The 19,619-nt window shown below is 38.4% G+C and overlaps 1 protein-coding gene across 1 annotated transcript in view; it reads right to left on the minus strand.

The window, feature by feature from the left end:
* Window positions 1-19,599, minus strand: part of ANKFN1 (ankyrin repeat and fibronectin type III domain containing 1) — a 527,248-nt gene extending 507,649 nt beyond the window's left edge. The window contains exons 1-2 of the mRNA XM_036222287.1: window positions 15,677-19,599; window positions 15,383-15,477 (exon numbers count right to left, since the gene is read on the minus strand). The gene's annotated coding sequence lies outside the window, so the exon portion shown is untranslated. The remainder of the gene's footprint in view (window positions 1-15,382; window positions 15,478-15,676) is intronic.
* Window positions 19,600-19,619: the final 20 nt, after the last annotated feature.

Below are 19,619 nucleotides of genomic sequence, written 5' to 3' on the forward strand. Positions count from 1 at the left end.
CAAACTTTTCTAGGCTTTTTCAGTTAACCCATTTGATCTTTACAACAACTCCTGAGACAAGTACTGTTACCTCCTTTTTATGGATAAGTGAACTCAAGAGTTAAATAATTTGCCTGAAACCACGTGGCTAAGTGGCAGGGACACTTTTCAGAAGAGATGAGGTTAATCCAAGTTCTGACAGAGGGGAGATGTATCACTTTAGGAGCAAGAAGGGTATTTTTTGGATAAGATTTGGCAATACATACATGAAAGAGCCTGGACTAGAAAACCAACTGTTAAGATTCCAAAATACGTTTTAATATTTATAGTTTTTGTGACATAGGACAAATCACTTCACAAATCTAGGTTTTAGGTTCTACCTCATAAGATGGTTGGAAATAATAAATATGTAATATATGTAAAGAAGCTATCACAAGACCAAGAACATAGGAAGTACTTAATAAATTGCAGTTACCATCACCATCATCATCATTAAAGCCATTATTTTCGCTAACAGTGTAATTACCATTGACACTAATATGTCTATTATTACTCTTAGCATTTTAAGAGGATATAAGATAATGGATATGAAATGCTTTGTACCAAAAAAAAAATTAGAAGTGATTTTAAAGCGTTGAAATTTATTTTAAATTTGAGGGATGTGAAAATACAATTTTCGACTGTAATAAATGAAATGTAAGGTAACTTCTGTGCACTTCACAATTGTCTTGACTCTCATCTTAACCAGTCTTAACTTCTGAGAATGCTGAAAGATGATTTAAAGTGAAAAAACAAACATTTAACCAATCTCCTCAGTTTATAATGTTTACATTTATAAAGGCCAGCTACATACTTATTGCTCAGTTAATCACAGGCTCCATGTGGAAGCTTTAGCAAGAAAGTCAGCTGAATCTCCCACAGTGCATTTCATCGAAAAGGATGGGGTATCAGTCAGAGATTTACTGCCTTATAAGTGACAGGGTTCCCTTAAATCTATGAATAGGGAAAAAGCAATAAAGATTCGAGGATTCTCTTTGTGCCCAGAGGAGATGGGAAGGGGAAGAAGAGAGTCCATCTTCGACCATAATTGTACATATGGTTCTGCTACATACGTCGGTCTTGCCAAGCCCCACGAGAAAAAGGAACATAGACTAAGACTCTCCAGAAAGCTGACGGCTAGTTTCTACAAGGAGCAATCTATGAGTTGAATTAGTTCCATACACACTTCTGAGAAATCAGCCCTTAATGAACACAGCTGCTGCTACAAACTCAGTCTTTTCAAGTAGCAGTCATGGTGCTGATGCTGATGATGAAAAATCACCATAACCCATCAGCATGATTTTGCTGTTTGAAGGATTAGATTATTGTTCACAGCTCATTTTTGCAACTCCGTTATGGCCTAACTCCTGCATCAAAGGAAACTTCAGAAAATCAAGAAGAGACTGCTACCATCAAAATCACTGTTCCCCTCACAGTTATTTTTCACATGTTCTGATATACTTTGTTTTCCTATACATGGGTATAAATTTCATTTTCAATACAGGGAAAAGGGTAGCAAATGCACCCTGCATCAGTAGCAGAGTAGCATTCATCTATGACCTGCATGAGGTTTAGGAACAGGAAAGGTCAATAACTTCTCAGACTCAGCTGAGGAATCCCTGTCTCTTCCACAAACCTATTTTTTTTTTTTATGATAAAGCTGACAGCATTTTCCTGTTCTTTAAAATATACGCATTGAAGGAGACTATTTTATATTACTTATACAAACACAAACACTGTAATCCACGCTCCCATCCAAAAGTCAGAGTTTTTTAACATGTTCCTGTCCAGTCCCTAGGTTTAGGTAGACTTCCTTCCTTAGACCCCACTGCTCTCATTAGGTGTACAAAGGTCCATCTGAGACACGAGATAACTCTCAAGTCCTGAGGGAAGTCATCTTCACAGAGCAGGGTGATGTTTCCTACCTATTCTGCAGAACAGAATAATTGACTGGAGTCCATTCCAGGCATAGGTAGAATGTTATTTCTAATAACATAGTAACTGAATAAATAGTGGTTGAGATCCAGTAGTGGGGTCAGGTTTACCAACAGGCTGTATCTCAAATAGGCAACCTACCTGGCATAGTCATGTGATGAGGGGGCTGGAGTCCTTTACTGCTTCTGTATAGTTCCTGGGCTTTCCGGCGGTAGTACTCAGGCAGTGATATACTGGTAAATGTTTATCAACTAGCTCCCGCTCAAAAAAAAAAAAAAAAGGTCCTTATCTGTAGCATTTGCCAATTTCTGTTATGTATATATTCCTATCACGGATGATTGTTAAACTACCAATGTAATGTTACTGAACTTAGAGTTGGAAAGAAATGCACACAAAAGGCTCTTGTGAGATTGTGTGTGTATGTATTTTTTGTTTTTCTCCATGTATGTGTGATATTGAAAGGCAGAGGAACAGTTTCACATTTTTCTCAAATTGTAAATACTCTTTGTGAATGTCAAAACCATCCACATGGATCTCTCTTTTCTTCTGTACATTTTGAATGCTGGTGTTCCTCAGCCTTTCTCCTTAAGCAAATACTACCCATGCAGTGCATGAAATTCTGCCCATATTCTGATGAATCTCAAGTTTACATCTCCACCTGAGAACACTCATGTGGGCTTCATCCCCTTACTTCAAACACTTTATAGAACACCTCTCTCTAGATATCTTCCATACAACTAGAGCTTAGCATGCCCAATACTGAAATCATCATCTTCCTTTTTTCCTCACTGCTATCACCTTACTTTTCTGCTTCTACTTCGTCTTTATTAATGATGGTTGCTTTCTCAGCTCCCTATCTTAAGCCACAAACTTTAGAAAGTCATCCTCTATTCTTCTATCGTAAACCCCACATAATTCATCAAGTCCCATACATGCAGGAGTATATATAATATATAATATTTTATGTATAGCATTTTAAATCTATTTCGTATATAATATTTAAATATACTCCCTTATCTCTCTTATCTCCCACTTACACTAAATTAAGATTGCTCTAATTTAGGACTTATGATTTTCACCTAGACTTTCCCAATATCCTGCTAATTCAGGGAAGGCAAATACTTAAGCTTTGCCTACTGCCACTTTCTCTTCTTTTCCTTCTTACATTCACTACAGGCATCATTTCTTTCTTATTGGAGAATTTCCTGATGAGTCCAGATGCGGTTTTAAAACCCTCCTTCACACAGCACTCCATAGAGACACTACCAGAGTTGGTAAGCAAATTAAAACCCATTTCTCATCTCCTCTCTCTCTTTCTTTACCAGATGGTATATAGATAGTAATACTGATTGTGCCACCAGAGACATATCTCTAACGGAAATCTGATGGTTACTTCTGTGTTTAAAAATCTAGGAGAGTTTGATTACAAAATAAAGCAATAGATCACTGGTTGAGTATATAAGGTTTTTTACAATCTAATTATCATGGAAATTTTCACGTTTATTTACCATTATTGACATAAATACTCTAAACTCTCATGGCTATCCTATTTCTGCAGTTTGAGGTGTTTCATTCTTCCTTTGCTCATGCCGTTATTTCTTCCTAAAATTCCCTTCCCCATTCATTATAGACCTATTCAATCCCTACTAACTCTTATCCTTTCCTAAACTTATCTGGCAGAATTAATTGCTCCTACTGCTGAATCTGCAGAACATTTTTTTAACCTTTAATACAGCATATAGTACCCTTCATTAATATGCTTTTAATTGTTTACACGTATGTCTGGGAGATCATTCCAGGTAATAACTATGTCCTAATTAAGTGCATAATGTCTAGCAGGTGTTCGATTAACATATGTTAAAAGAATAAATACAGTCTATGACCCTCCTTTCTCTTTAGAATGTTTGCCTGTTTCCCTCTAGCCACTAATTCAACAAATACATTCTTTTATATCATATGTGTTAGTCATTGAGTAACATCCATGACAGAAATCTGTAATTTCTGCCAAAGCATCACTCTATCTACAGCAACAGGAACCAAGTGAGAACCACTTTAAGTAGCTTTTACACAAACATTTCAATCTGTCATGCTCCCTTCCATGGGTGAAGGAACTGTAAATGAAGTATTTGGCTCTCAAAGAGTTATGGCACAATTCTTGGCTCGCTTTGATAAATATTGATCTTGTATAAATTACTCAGGAGAGGCAGTCGATGGTTCTCTGAGCAACACACACAACCCCACTCCCCTTTATGCAAAGACATAAATCATTTATGAATAGAGCCCCACATGCTCTATGAATAAGTCCCTTGGATTCCAAGATGACTGATACTCAAGTATTTTTCTCATTTGAGTGCAGACCTAAATTTAAGCAAGCAGTCAGACTACATGAAGTTACAATGCCCTTTTGTTCACTGTAAGGTGAGAGATGCATAATAGGCTTTCAAGAGTAAACATCGCATGTTTCAAAATAAACACCATTAAATGTGACTGCACATTTGTGACTTTAATAAAGCTGATGGCAAGGGGATAGCTCTTTAGAAATATCTCATGTCACGTTCATTCAATTTTAAGTTTTAATCACTGGTGAAAAGAGGAGGGTCAGTGTATGTTTGTGTGTGGAGTTGTGGAGAATTAGTGTTCTTTGACTACAGTTGAACCAAGGCTTTGGTTTCATCTGGAAAGTTGTGAATAGCACAATAAGGGGTCTGTGTGTGGTGAGGAGTCATTAAAATAAAGAACCAAAGGGCAGCAAACATTGGTTTTCAGGGATTCTTGTGGTTGGATTAATAATGAGAGTGTTTAACCTCTGGGGACTTCATCGCTGAAGGGCCAGGAGGGAGGATAAAGAGACATACTGACAAATTGCTTTGTGGTCTCCTGGCAGGAGCTGGAATTTGTCATTAGAGCTCACACAAAGGTTCAAAATGCTGAAACTTCTTGGGAAAAATAAAGGAATGTGACTTATGCTTTTTGGTACCTTTATTGATGTGACTTTCCTCACCTTGTTTTCTAACCTCCAATTCCAACTTTTTCACTTTCTGTGCATTTTTGTCCATTTCTTTCACAATTTAAGTTACGTATAACCCATGACCCAAGACATCCTATTTTTGGGAATTGATAGACAGAAATTTTTTAATGAGGGCTCAGAGATATATAAACAGGAGAATTATTGCAGAATTATTTATAAAGGTGAAAATGGAAAAACCACCTAAACACCCACAATAGGAGACTGATTAAAGAAATTGTGGAACATTCCCACAAAGGAAGGAAATGCAAACAGTTAAAAAGGTGGTAGGTAAATATAAATACGCCAGATAGAAGGCTGTCCAAATTGTATGGAGGTTTAAAAACAAAGGCGGGGGGGGGGGGAGCAGGGAAGGAAGGCTATAGATTGGTATTTTTGTATGACTCCTTTTAAAAGAAATAAAACAAAACCACTATATACACAGATATGGTTTATGATGGTTATATCTTGGGAATATAATTACAGCAAGAGGGGAGGGAACTTTTACTTCTTACATTAATATGTGTATATTAGTTGAATTTATTATATGGCATAAGGCTTATTGTTTGCTTTGGTTTTGGTAATTGAATTTTTTTTTTTTAATAAAAAGCCTATTTGTCTTTTAGATCCAAGCCTAAATATCATCTTATCTTGGAGTGAATTCTCCCACTTTAGCATACAGTAGAATTTTGTACCAATTTTCTAACACGTACTGCATATTGTTGCAACATTATGGGGAGAGCACTTAATTTGACATCCAAAGGCTAGAATTCAAATCCAGTTCTACCACTTTCTAGCTGTCGAGTGAACTTGGGAAATTACATACCTGCTAAGACTAAATTTTCCTTTCTGCAAAATGAAAGAAACAATGCTATATCCACAGGATCCTTAGGATTTGCAAAATGTGAATCATTAATGAACTGATCATTTCTGTGCTTATCTGGTGCATCCTATGACATTTCATCCTACTGCATCCATGAATTCATTCAACAGATACAGGTCGAGCAGCTATTATGTGTCAGACACTGTGCTAAGCTCTAGGGATATAACAGTGAACAGGAAAGATGGCATCTTCTCCCACATGAAACTTACGATTAAGTGAAAAAAATCACACAACTAATCACTTAACAGTGTAGTAAGTGTTATAATAGGAGAATCAGAAAACTCTTCTTGCAGGAAGTGATATTTTCAGCTCAGACCTGCAGGATGAGTAAGCTTTACCAGGTAAAGAAGATAGAGGGGATTTGAAGAGTGTTTCAAGTAAAGGAAAAAGGGATGAGTGATAATGTAGAGCCCTGAGAATACTAAATCCAGCGTGGCTGGAACTTAAAGGGTGAGGAGACAGGGGTACATATGAGATGAGGTCTTGCACCTTCCTGACATGACTTCTTATCTTCCCTGAGTGTTGCTGATCCTGCTAAATAATCAGTGGGGACTCACAATATCACAGAAGGTTAGAATTTAAATGTCTTCCAGGCAACCATAACTCAGCAGCCACTGGAGTATAAAAGGGTCTGAGATTTAGAGAGGTAGCATCTTCTTAATACTTATCCAGAGACCCAGTAGGCTCCAGCATACATGAATCTATTCTACCTCCTTTGGAGCTAGGACACAAGACAGAAGAATGTTATAAACTAGGTAATGTGAGAGATGGAAGGAATGGAGAGATAAAGGAGATGGGGAGATTCATTTTTTGTTTGTTTGGAGCAGGGGTATGTCAGGCATTGGTTAAATACCTCAACTCAGCCATATCCTGGGTGCAATTAAAGGCAAAGAGTCAGAGAGAGGGGATGTACAAAGCATCCAAACCCCTGTTGCTTAAAATCAATAAGTTTATAACCATAAAGAAAGCTCTGACATTAAGATAAACATGAAATAAAAGATGTATTGCATGTGAGCAACATAATACAAAGGCCAAAAATCATAGAATTGCAGTGCTCAAAAAGGCTTCTGAAGTCACCTGGCTATCGCTCTTATTTCATGGAGAAAGAAACAGATGCCCAAAGACGATGAGCTCTAGTCATTCATCTATGCAGCCATCCATTAGTTATCTCTAAGAAGTGCCTGCCAGGTGTCCCCAGTCCTGTAGAAAGATGGAAGAGCGTTTTTCTCTGGCTACATGGTACTTACTATCTAGTAGCAAACTATATAAGATATTTTGAGATGTGACATGATATAGTGGAAACATGAGAAAAGCTGGAGGAAAGGATTAAAGAAGCTTTCACTGGAGGACATAGCATAAAACTTGTTCTCGAAGGAAGCGCAGGGCTTTTGCAGGTTCAAAAGGGAAGATAACACTGCAAACAGAGCAATCAGGACACACAGACAATGGCATAAACACACTAAATTAGCAATAAGGCATTTACAAAGCAGCAGAAATTTCAGACCACCGGGTCAGGATATGAATGGCACTTCCTTTACATCAGTCCCATATCGAACAAAAAAGAAACTTGAAGGTGATACATGAATTCATATCTTCTAACATCGTGTTTGCTGAACAAAAGCATCCAGTAATATGTTATGGATGTAAAGTCTTAAGGAATTTATTTTTCGAAGGGTAAAAAAAGAAAAAAGCATGAATGGACCTTAACCACTTAATTCAGATTTATAAGGAAGAAAATAATGGTTATGGGCAAGGTAGAAGAGTGAATAAAGCAACAGAAGTAGAGCTGATGCCTTTTAAATATGCTAAGTGATTATGTACATAATTTTATTTAGTTTTCGTAACAATTTGGGGGTATGAATATTATTGCCCACCCCCATTTTAAGGATGAGAAATACTGACGCTCAGTAACATTAAGTGACTTGTGAGCACAGAGCCAATAGGTGCTCGGCTCAGAGTTTGAGTCCTAGACACCCCCAATGAGAGTATTCCTTTAATCATGTGACAATTTCTCCCAGGTACCCTGAGAGAAAGAGGCTCTGGTATCCTGAAGCTCATAAAAAGCAAGTAAAGCAATCCAGAGTTTAAAAGAGGGATATGCATAATAACATGGCTGAGGAATATAAAAGAAATATAGCTTGTGAAAGATAGGCAGATTTCCTCCAACATTTTATTATGAAAATTTTCAAATGAATAGAATAACTGAAAGAACTGTACAGTGAACACCTGCCTACCCACCTATATTCTACAATTAACATTGCACTTTTTTTGCTTTGTCAAGATTGCTGCTTTTTTTAAAAGTAAAATTCTGACTATATAGAATCACTAGCAATTATAAGCATATTATAAGCCTACAAGTAATTATTAAAATATAAATACTATACCATAAATTCCATGAGGTCAAGAACCATGTTTGTTTGTTTATCTCTGTATAGCCAACACCCTCCTTGGCTCTCAGCACAGAGTTGGCCCTTCATAAATCTTTACTGAATGAATGAATGACATAATCCCAGCGAGTAAAAATGAGCTTCAGCTAAAGAAGCTAATATAGTATGATCTCTGATAAGCTAATGATAGAGGAGAAAATGTTCTACAGATGGAAAGACCCACAATTCACCAGAGACAAATATATCAGAGGATTGTCAGTTTGGTAAAGACAAGAACAAACTAAAGCCAGCCTTTCTGCATATCCTGACACACACTACAAAAAGGGTGTGGAGAGGTTAAAACGAACATAGTAAAACTCATTGGAGATTAGTACGAAGCCTTTCATTTTGGTTAGTGATCAATTACACAAGTAGAGGATAGGGAAGCTGCTGCCTGGCAGTTTGTATATTTAAAATTTGAAGTGGGGTGGAAAGGAAATTGGTTGTTATGGGCCAACAGTATAAATATGTGGTTTAAAAGGATAAACCAGATGTAGACAGTATTCACAGAAAAAAATATAGGGGTGGGGGAGAGAGAGAGAGAGATTATAAGAAGTAAAGCCTCACGGTGGTCTGATTATTCCTTTTAACACTGGGAGCCATAACAGTGTTATTGAATAAACTCTAGTGTGTCTACAAGAGTAGAGGGAGGAGTTTTTAGTGATAAGGGGTTAGAAAATTATAGTAGATTAAAATCATTAACAGAAGTAGGGGTATAATACGTAGCATGGTGACTACAGTTAACACTACTGTCTGATATATAGGAAGGCTGTTGAAAGAGTAGAGACTGAGAATTAGCTGAAACTGCTGTAGCTACCATTTCACAATATATGTAAACCAAACCATCGTGCTAGACACCTTAAACTTGTACAGTGATGTATGTCAATTATTTATCAATAAAACCAAAAAAAAAAAAAAAGGAACTTGGGATGGTTAGACAAAGGAGGAAAGAATAAGGGAGAATATGATAGTGATCTTCAAATATTTAAGAGCTGACAGAAAAGGAAGTAGAGATTGTAGCTAAGCTGACTACATATACATACACGTCTATCTATATGAAATATAGTCATATTTTATATTTTTAATATATGTAAACTATACACACATAAATACATGCATAAGGATTAAAACAAGGATTGGAACATAAGAACTGTTATACTTCATGGTCCAAAAACAAACAAAACAAATGAGCTAAAACTGCAGAAAAAGCTGGAGGCCAGGACTCACGTAGAAGAACGCAGTTGTAAAAGATGTGAACAAAAAGGGTGATCCATGTTCAGAGGCGTCTACCTCTGGTATCTCCAGTGAAAGAAGGAGAGTAGCCTGGCCGATTCGCCACTACCACACATACATACGCGCACACCCCAGAAATAGAGGAATATGCCTTGAGATGACAATGGTGAACATGGAAGCTACAGAAGACAGATAGGGTAGTTCCTAGGTGCTGGTGATGCAAGAGACCATCCCCAGAGGCATGGCTGATGGAATCACGGGCTCTACCACTCCCTCTGGAAACTGGGAGGAGAATGAGGCACAGGAATAGCTCTCACACCTCCTCTTCTGCAAGCAGAAAGCTGAGCTTGCAATCTCAACTACAGAGAAGAGCACAAAATGTAAAGAAATACTAAGCATTCAACAAAAGTTTTTAGCATAAAAAAAGAGACAATAAATTCAATAAACAGAACTTATACTCAAGGAAATAGTTAATAGAGCAGTTAGAACGAGGCTTGTGAAAAATAAACAGATATGTTCTTTATTATTTCTGAGAGCAAAGCTAAAGCCAATAGATGAAAATATCAGGAGTTAGACTTTAGCACAGTCTGAAGTAAGAATTTTGCATATAATTACGTTCATTCGACACCTGCTATCAGCAGAGGACATAGAAGCTCTAGTTTGACTCCATCCTATATGGCATTTTAACCAAATTATCAGTTAAAGACATCAAAATAGAGCAGCTTAGTGGGGGAGGGGGGAGAAGCTTAGCCAGCAGACTAAAATTAATTGGCCCAGATGACTGAGAACAAGAATAAACGACCCTAGAACCACTAGGACTGGCATATAGTAGCCCTACAATAAATATTTATTTATCAAATAAACTTAAGCACTATCAGGGTAAATACGTGTCCATCTTATGCAGATATGATTGTTTGTATTGATACATGGTATTCATTAAATTTTTATTCTAGAAGGAAAGCCAGCTAAAAGATAAATATATAAATGTACATAGTGATAATTTCCATGATGAAAAATAAAGACGAGTAAAGGGACTGAAAATAATGTGTAATCAATCTTGTTTGTTTGCTTTCTTTTGTTTTAAAGGTGAGAGACTACTTTAGAGAGAGAAACATTTGAGCAGAGACCTAAATAAAGTGAGGCAGTGTAGGAGTTATCTATCACTGTGTAACAAATTACCCCAGAACTTAAAACAACATTTATGGTCTCATGGTTTCAATGTGTCTGGAGCCTGGTCCTCTGGCTCAGTATCTCTCACAAGGCTACAGTCAAGGGCTCCCCTGGGACTTCAGTCATTGTAAAGCCCAGCAGCGGAGGATCTGCTTCCAATCTCACTCCGGGTGGCTGGAAGGATTCAGTTCCTCCCAGCCTGTTGGACTGAGGGTCTCAGTTCCTGACTTGGCTGTTGGCCAAGAGGCCATTCTCTGTTCTTTGTCATATCAGCCTCTCCACTGAGCCACTCATGAATGGCAACTTGTTTTATCCGAGCAAGTGAGAAGAGCCAGAGAGAGAAAGTTAGCAGGAGCAAAGTCACAATCTTTTATAACCTATCTTGATGTGGCATCCTATCACTTGCTATTCTTTAGAGCAAGTCTATTCTGTTCTGCTCTTTAGAAGTGAGTCTCTAGGTTCAGCTCACACACAGGGGAGGGGATTATGCAATCGCCTGAGCACTAGGAGGTAGGGTCACTGGGAGCCATGTCAGAAAGCCGCCTACCATAGGCAGTGTGCTGTAGACTGATCTGGGGAAGAGCATTCCTGAGGTTAGGAACAGCAAATGCAAAGACCCAGGCATGTTTGAGGAATAGAGAAAAAGCTGGAGAGGACTAAGAAAAAGAGGAGCGAGCGCTTGAAAAGAGACTGGGGTCAGATCCTTGGTCCCATGGAAATTTTTAGGTATCAGTAATTTGGATTTGATTGAGTGTGATGGAGGGGTTTGAGTAGAGGAGGTTAAATTAACTTCCTTTTATGAAATTATAATGATAGCAATGGTGCGAGTTTTGTTATTGTTTATTTGTTCTGATTTATTTTTAATGACCTGTCTAAGGGGAAGTTGGCAATCCTGTATTAGTTGTTCTCTAAATTAATGATCTATAAGGAGATAGTTCAAAATCACAGATTTTTTTTTTAGGATTTGAGCTCCCTTACATTGTTTGGGGAAGAAGGATTAGTTGATTTATCATTTTATTATTAATTAGTATTATTTTATTATTATTCATTGTAATCAATTGAGCTTGTCCCACTTTAACCTCGGGCAAAAGGCAGGGAAAACAAGGAGTTGGGATGACCAGCAATAGGATGAATGTGATCCTGGCTGTGTATGTGGAGCCACTGGAGGAGGTTTCCCGTAGCCCATGGATATTCGGGGAGTGGAGGGTCTATATCCTCCCAGAGAATAAACACACTTAAATTGCTGATTCCTTCTCCGGAGTTATCTGGGTCAGTTAATCCCAGCACAGGGCTGTCAGCTGAGCTCTTCCCTGGCCAAGCTGTTCAGCTTTGAAATTCTCCCCCAGGCTACCTCGCCCAATGATGTCAGAGGGATGAGTGCCTGCCAGACACCCCTCCCTCACAAGATGATGTGCAAGGGGAAATGCACACTGTCTTTGCTCAGGAAACATCTGGTTGATCCGCCAGTCCTCAAGCGGGTCGCTGGCTGTTTTATAAGTTAGTGGAACAGAATAGGATGGGAAGACATTGAGCTTCAGTGATTACTCAACCTCGCCAGCAAATTAGAAACTAAAATGAGATGTGAGGAAACGGCCTCCCTGGCAGGTCCTCTCCAGGGACTCAGCACCATTGCTGCACAGTCACATTTCCTAGCTTGTAATGGAAAACGAATGCTGTTTACAAGAGCTTAAAGTAGCTGAAATGGGAACATGAGCCAAGCGGTGTCGTGGAGGGTGAACTCCTACTTGGAAGCTTTCAGCAGTCCAGTAATTATTCAATACCAGGCCTGAAATATAGGCTCCTAATGAAGAATATCATTCACTTTCCCTTGGAAAATGAAACACAACATTCATTGGTAAGCAAAATCCATGGCCACTTAAAAACAGATCCAGCCCCTCATAAGTTGTTTGACATAAAACAAAAGTTACTGTATGTCCTTCACTGAGTTCTAAGTACCATTTTTGTCCAGCTTGGCTTCCACCGGCTTTTTCTCAGTTTATGAACCACTAGAGAGGAATCAGGTAAAATAGATAGGAGAAAATGGATTTGGTGTGCTGCCCCCACCCCCACCAACCTCCATATCTGTCCCTAGGGTAATACAGGTTTTCGTAACTTTCAGGATTCTGACTTGCAAATGAAAAGGTCTTCTCTTCTAGTCCTACTTTGCCTCCCGCCTCTCTCCCCTCCCCAAGTTAAATCAATAATACCCTTCCAGTGTGTAGACTTTAAAGGTGTTCAACACCTTTGGTCCTCCAAAGGTGTTGAATCAGAATGGAAAGGCAGAAAAATTTTAAGTAATAAAATAAACCAAAATAATGATAATAATAAATAACTGAAAGACAACAATTCTAGCTCTAAAATTTCTAAAAATTCATTTATTCCCAAAGTTTACTCTTTGATGAGAACTGGGTGGAACAAAAGATTACACGTAAATGTTTCATGCCCACCTTTCTGGCACTGTGGGCAAACTGAGATCATGGGGCTATAGGGCTATTGCTACAAAACCGAAGCACTCATCCCTCAGCAGATAGTTTTAAATATTTTTTTGTGTGTTCTCTATCTTGAGAAGATAGTTGGGAACAAGACAAAGTTCTATGCTCTTCTGGAGTCTATACATAAACAAGGATGAGAATGAAATCTAATGTGTATCAAGTGCTTATCCTGTGCCTGGCATTTAATAAGTGGTCAATAAATATTAGCTATTATAACCCCAATTGCACATATTTATCTGCCTCCCACTCTCCTACCTCCCTGCTTTGCCTCAGGCTGTTACATTTACCTGTGAAGAAAATCTTCCTCAGGTTTTGTCAAATTTCTGCCCAATCAAGATTTATCATGAGGAATTCACTCACATGATCATGAAGGCTGAAAACTCCCAAAAAGATTTTAGAAACTTCATTTAAAAGTTTTATCTTACTTAGCATCTTTTTAATTGACTTGTTCTTTTAACAATTATGTTTAGATTACTCATGAAAATTTCATGAAACATTAAACAGCTAACCATCATCAAGTTATCTTTCTGCCTGATAAATTCTCCAATAGAGATAACACGAGCATGACTTTTAGTAAACCTAGGTAGAATAAAAACATTATATTTAATGCTAATAACACTAAATTTAATACTTAAAATGCTGTTTTAATTAAACCAACAAAACTGAAATAGCTTTTATTTACTAAAGATTATCTCATATCATGTGATCTTGGAAAACATTTGGGTTAGTTTCTATATTTCTGAAAGTATACTTGATTTATATGATGGCTGTTTCTCTTTAAGTCAATGAAATAATAAAACTCTTTACAAATAAATTTTGGCAATGCCATCAGAGGTACAAAAAAATCATACATCTATAACATACATATGTAGATGTACATAAGCATAAACACATTTAAAAATTTTAGCCATGAGACCGTTATGATAATACCAAACTTAGTAGTTTATTTAAAAAAAAAAAAAAAAAAAAAACCAGTAGGATCCTAATTGTGTTTCTGGAATATGGAATACGATGTTTACCTGCTCAGATAGTTTTTTACTGATATTTGTGAAATACCATAGGTCTTTTTTTTTTCCTCCTTCTGATAAGAATTACCTTGGTTCCTAGTGAAGATCAGGAAGAATACCTACATTTCAAAAGGCACAGGAAAAGAATGTATGTTCCACCAAAGAGGACTTTTGTTCCCCAAATCCAGATCTTTTTACAATACCTGCAAGCCTTTTGAGATAAATAGGGGAGGTTTGGGAATTGGTAAAAAGAAAAAGTAGGCTTTGAATTGTTTCAAGACCTGCATTTCTCTTCTTAAAAAGACTCAATTTGTAAAAAAAAAAAAAAAAAAAAGTATAGTTGTTTGTAATTTCTCAAAGCACTAGGCCACAACTGGAATGATATGGAGACTGTCATCCATCCAGCTATGTTATCCTCAATTTGCTTCTTTATATTCAGGGAGAAGATCTTCAGGTAAGATGAAAATTAAAAGAGTCCCATGTTCTAGATTTAGAGCTTTGTGTCTTAGGAATGTTTTATTAAATCCTTCCACAAAGGCCTCAGAACATTTTTCTTTTCCTCTGGGTACATAGCTTCATTTTAGCTTAGGAGGGAAAAAGGTTTCTATTACATTCTATCAGCTTCCAATCTGACCAGCCTCTGACCATAGAGCTACTTAAAAAAAAAAAAAAAAAAAAATCCTTTTGACTATCTTGTCGGGTTTCAGCTGGACAAACAGTAAATATTCCCGGCAATACTGAATACTGAACAATCTCATGGGGACAAGTGGCATTCTCAAAGAGAGTGCAAAAGATAGTACTCTCTCAGGATCCAGAGCCACTTCCAGAAATAACCAAAATAAAGACTCAGATAATTCCCCTGGGAACCGGCAACAGTTTGTAGAACTCTGGCTACAAATGAGGTGCAACTCACATTTCGGCCCGGCCATATTTTGGGAACTCCCAATCAGGCTTTTGCCAAGCCAAGTTCTCAGGACACATAACAAGACAAAACAAGGGGGAAATAGCTCTCCCTGTGACAGAAAATATGGACAACCAGTGGATACCTGAACTCAAATCCACAAGTCACAATTCAAAGATCAGATTCTCATGAATGTTTTTAGCCTGCCAATCTGAATGGGAAGGCAAAGTGAATTTTCACTTTCCTTTAATGACGAAGCACCACCACACATAGAGATAGCGATAGAAAAGCTGACTCTGGTAAGAATTCTCACCTTTTGTCGGCTTCTGCCGGTTTTCTCAGGGTTCATCTGCAGGCTCTGACGTGAATGGGGTGTGTCCCAGCAGGTCTCATCCTAGTCACCAGAAACTGCAGAAGAGAAAAAGTAATTTTCTTTCTACCTTTCATGGTAAGTGTTTGGCTGATACCCCCTTTTTCTCTAAAGCACCTCAAAAAATGGCTAAACTTATTTATAAATTAAAAGCTCTCCGCTTTGGCCACTGTAACTCGAGAATATCGTTATTAAGGTTAGTCTATTTGTTCAGCCTAAAAACAAAATTTTACTCACCTGAGGCCTCACAGCGGAACCAGTTCAGCTTAAGCTGTGCCCAGCTCGATCCCAGACCTAGTCTGCTTTCTAATTTGGACCCAGACCAATGCCAGGCCCAGTCCTATTCCTAAATGGCCCCAATCCAACCCCAGAATCAATCCGGTTTCTGACTCGGACACATAGTCCGACCCCGGATTCAGTCCGGTTTTTAAGTCGGACCCCGGATTCAGTTCCGTTTCTAAGTCGAACCCTAGCTGACCTTAAACACGGTCTAGTTTCTAACTCGGACCCAGTTTGACCACGGACCAGGTCCCGTTTCTAAGTCGGGCCCAGTCCGAGTTCCGCCAGTTTTCGGACCCAGACTTTAAAAAGAAGTAAAGTGAAGGCTCCCAATGTAGAAACTGCAGAGCTAGGATCGGAGAGGGGCTCACTCACCGCCTCCAGAGGCAGCGAGAAGCAAGGAGCTCAAGGGGCTCATCAGGTACTTACGCCCGGGTGCTCCCAGCTCCGAGGAGCCTTTTGGGTCTCCTTCGGGTTCCTCTTCTGACACCAGAGCTGTTAAAAGACAAACTCGGGCATATTCAAAATTTCAAGAGTTTATCTGAGCAAAAATTGAATTGAATCAGGCAGCATCCACTCTAACAGGTAGAAAGGAAATCCCGAGGAGCTATTCTAAATGAACAACTTTTATAGGCAGAAGGTGGTGGGAACGAGAAAGTTAACGAGGCAAAATGAAAAATGGGTTGATTATTTTCCTTTAGGAGACGGTAAGAGCCTATCAGGCAGATTGCCTAACTAGCGCTGATTAGGATATTTCTGATCAACTGCTTTAAGATTCCTCGGAAAGCCTAAACTGTAATTAAGTATTTGGTAGCGTAAGACTTAGCATAGGTAATACCACTTGGAGCCTGTTGTCTTGTTTTTAACAGCAGTTAGCCACAAACTCCTAAAATATTACGTGGGTTTTTTTTTTTTTTTTCATATAATGGTTATCAAATTCTCTATTATCCTACACTATGCACATATTTAATGTCCTCTCTAGATTGCCAATTCCGTAGTGGAAGAATCATTCTACCTTTATGAACTCCACTTCCTAGCACTGAACTTGTCATCGTGTAGAGAACAGTCACTCATGTAACATGCTGTATAGTCGTTCCGTTATTATATAATATGAAATGGAGCGTATATTATATGTATCCAAACAGAGACAGAAAAATACATGTAAATAGATTAGCAATGTAAACAATTTTTTTGAAGCCTTCCTGTTTGGCTGGTTCTGAACTCTGAAAACCTAAACAGATAATGTGTTTCTATCTTCTCGAGAAAAAAAAAAAAAAAAAATCTTCCTTGTAGCTGGGAAGGAGTATGGAAAAAGAAACTTAGGAGAAAGCAGCCCTGCTTACATTTTTTTTTTTTTTTTTTAGGTCTTTCCTTTTTCTTTCCCATTTCTAGCTCTTGAAATGGCTCTGCTTTGATGGGCTGTGTGATACAGTCACACTGGAGAGTATGTTGAACACCAGCATGGGTCAGAAGAGGCAGGGGGCATGTGCATGGATGTTCCCTACCCTTTTTTTTCTGGTTAAACTTCAGAGGCTGATGCTCCACTTTGGAAACTAGATTTGAGTGTAGGCTCCTCTGCATGCTGCCTGACTATGTAAGCACCTTGAATAGTAAGTACCCTCATGATGAAGTTGGAGAGACTGTTAGAGAGAACAGAGTACCATAGGGAAAAATGAGCAGCTATTAAGAATGAATACATCTTCTCAGGTCACACTCAGCTTAAAATCCTTTGAAGCTTATTGGTGTTTTGTGAAAAGCCTAAAATCTCTGCCATAGCTCTCAGGATCTCCTGTGGCTTGACTGCCTCCTTCTTCAGTCATGTATGAGATGCCTCTCCTTCACTTCATTGCTCCAGCCATACTTCCTTTGGTAGTTCTCAGACCTCACTGTTCCCCTACCTGAGGGGTTTTGTGCAAATAATTCCTTCCATGTGGAACAGTTTTCTTCCCCAGCTTTCACCCAGCCTCCTCCAAACTTGGTTAGTGCTCCTGGTTTTACAGCCTCTAGCACCTTTTACTGAATGAATAAATGACTTAGAGAAAATTGCTCTTTCTCAAAACTCATCACCCTTCCAACAGCTTATCTACTCTGTCTTCTTCACTAGACCATAAGCTTCTTGGGGGCAGACACCAAGCCTGTCTCACTCATCCCAGGAACCACCATTCCTATCCCTATCCCCTTGCCCGATGGACACTAGACTCTGGAGAAATATCTGTGAAGTGATTACGTGTCTCAAAGCTTTTAAAGATAATTCCCTGAGCCAACTGGGTGGTGCTACCAGAAACATGAGAACTGAATGGGCTCTTCCTGCTTTGTCTCTCCCAAATACAGCTGGGAAATCAGGACGTTTGAAGAGCAGGCATTATAGATGGGATTCTGGGTGAGGAATCTCAGCCAGGAAGCCAGGCCAGGACTCTCACTGTGAAATAGGAACATTTTCAAGGGAAGTGACCCTCTGCTGGAACTCCTAAGTTCCAAGGTGGTCATTAACTTTGAATTGTTATACAGTATAAATAATATGCCTGTGGAAAAAATTTAGCACTGACAGTAGTGCTACTTTATTCATTAAAATCCTGAAATCCTGACTAATCTCAGCTGGACTCAATCCAGACTGCACCATTTCTGAAACTTTAAAATATAACCTGTAGCCACCCCAGCAAAGACAGCCTTTAACAAAGACAGGAGCCTAGTACTTTAAAGTAAGGACCAATGGGAACATGGGGAATCCAGACACCCCAAAATGATGACTTGGGGAAATATTTGACTTGAATTATTAAATAATATGACATTTAATGTAATCAAATTAAACATCTATATCTAGTTGGGTTTAGTTTTCTGAGTATGTGTCATTTGGTCAATCTTCTTTAAATCATTTATTTACTCATTCAGTTACCACTTAAGTGCCTACTATATATTATCATAATAGAGGGCAATAATCAAAGTGAAATAACTATTTCTACCCACAAATATCTTATTATCTATTCAGAGACACAGACATGGTAAAAATAAGGGAATGACAATATATTTTTAACTTTCAAATTCCAAACGACACATCCAGCCCCTGTGAAAAGGTATACTCTGAAGAATCGGGTGCAACTTCTAAAGCACCAGTTCTATATTGTTTGTGCCTCTGGCTCAGAGGTTTTGTTTCCCATATAACCTCATAATTCAATGCCATACAAGGCTGTCTTCTCTAAATTAGCAGGCATAAATGCAAGAGCCTTAACTCCATTAATTATAGCAAACTTTGTGACTTTCTTCTAACTGCCTTACCTAGAAACTCAACATTCTTAGTATTCTCAAGAGTTGTTAGCAAATTATCAAACGCCATTAAAAATTATGGTTTGCATGACATTTCATGTTGATTCTCTGCTCAAAGACTATAGTCTTAGTGCTTGTGTTTCAATGACTCTATGTAAAATTCCAACGTGATCTTTAGAACATGCAGCATTTAAGTTAGTTTATCTAAAATTAAACTTCAGCTATATTACCGATAATAGTATTTTAATGGTAACTTTATGAAGTATACACTTAGTTGCGTAAGTCTATCCATATGACAGTGACTGGAGTGGGAATATGCACATGGTTTAGAGAGACTCGAGATCGTGAGGGATTAACGGAAAGAAATGCTGTGTTTCTGGTTTTGGTTTGGGATTTTTGCGGGGGGTGGGGGGTGGGGGCGGGAGGCTCAGCAGGAGCCTGGGAAGATGCAGGCCTACCTTTTGCTGTTAGCAGCAATCCTGCCACCATAAAGAGCCCTATGTCAAAGAGAACTTGAAGAAAAAGAGAGCTGAATTCTAATGTCAGTTTGAGCACCTGTATCAACCCCTACCCGAGGCCACTCTACGCCTGGCCTTGCATGCACGCAAGTGAGCCTGAAATTCTTCTTTATGTTCAAGTC

Source organism: Rousettus aegyptiacus, unplaced genomic scaffold (assembly GCF_014176215.1).
Source record: "Rousettus aegyptiacus isolate mRouAeg1 unplaced genomic scaffold, mRouAeg1.p scaffold_m13_p_6, whole genome shotgun sequence".
NCBI classification, from domain to species: Eukaryota; Metazoa; Chordata; class Mammalia; order Chiroptera; family Pteropodidae; genus Rousettus; species Rousettus aegyptiacus.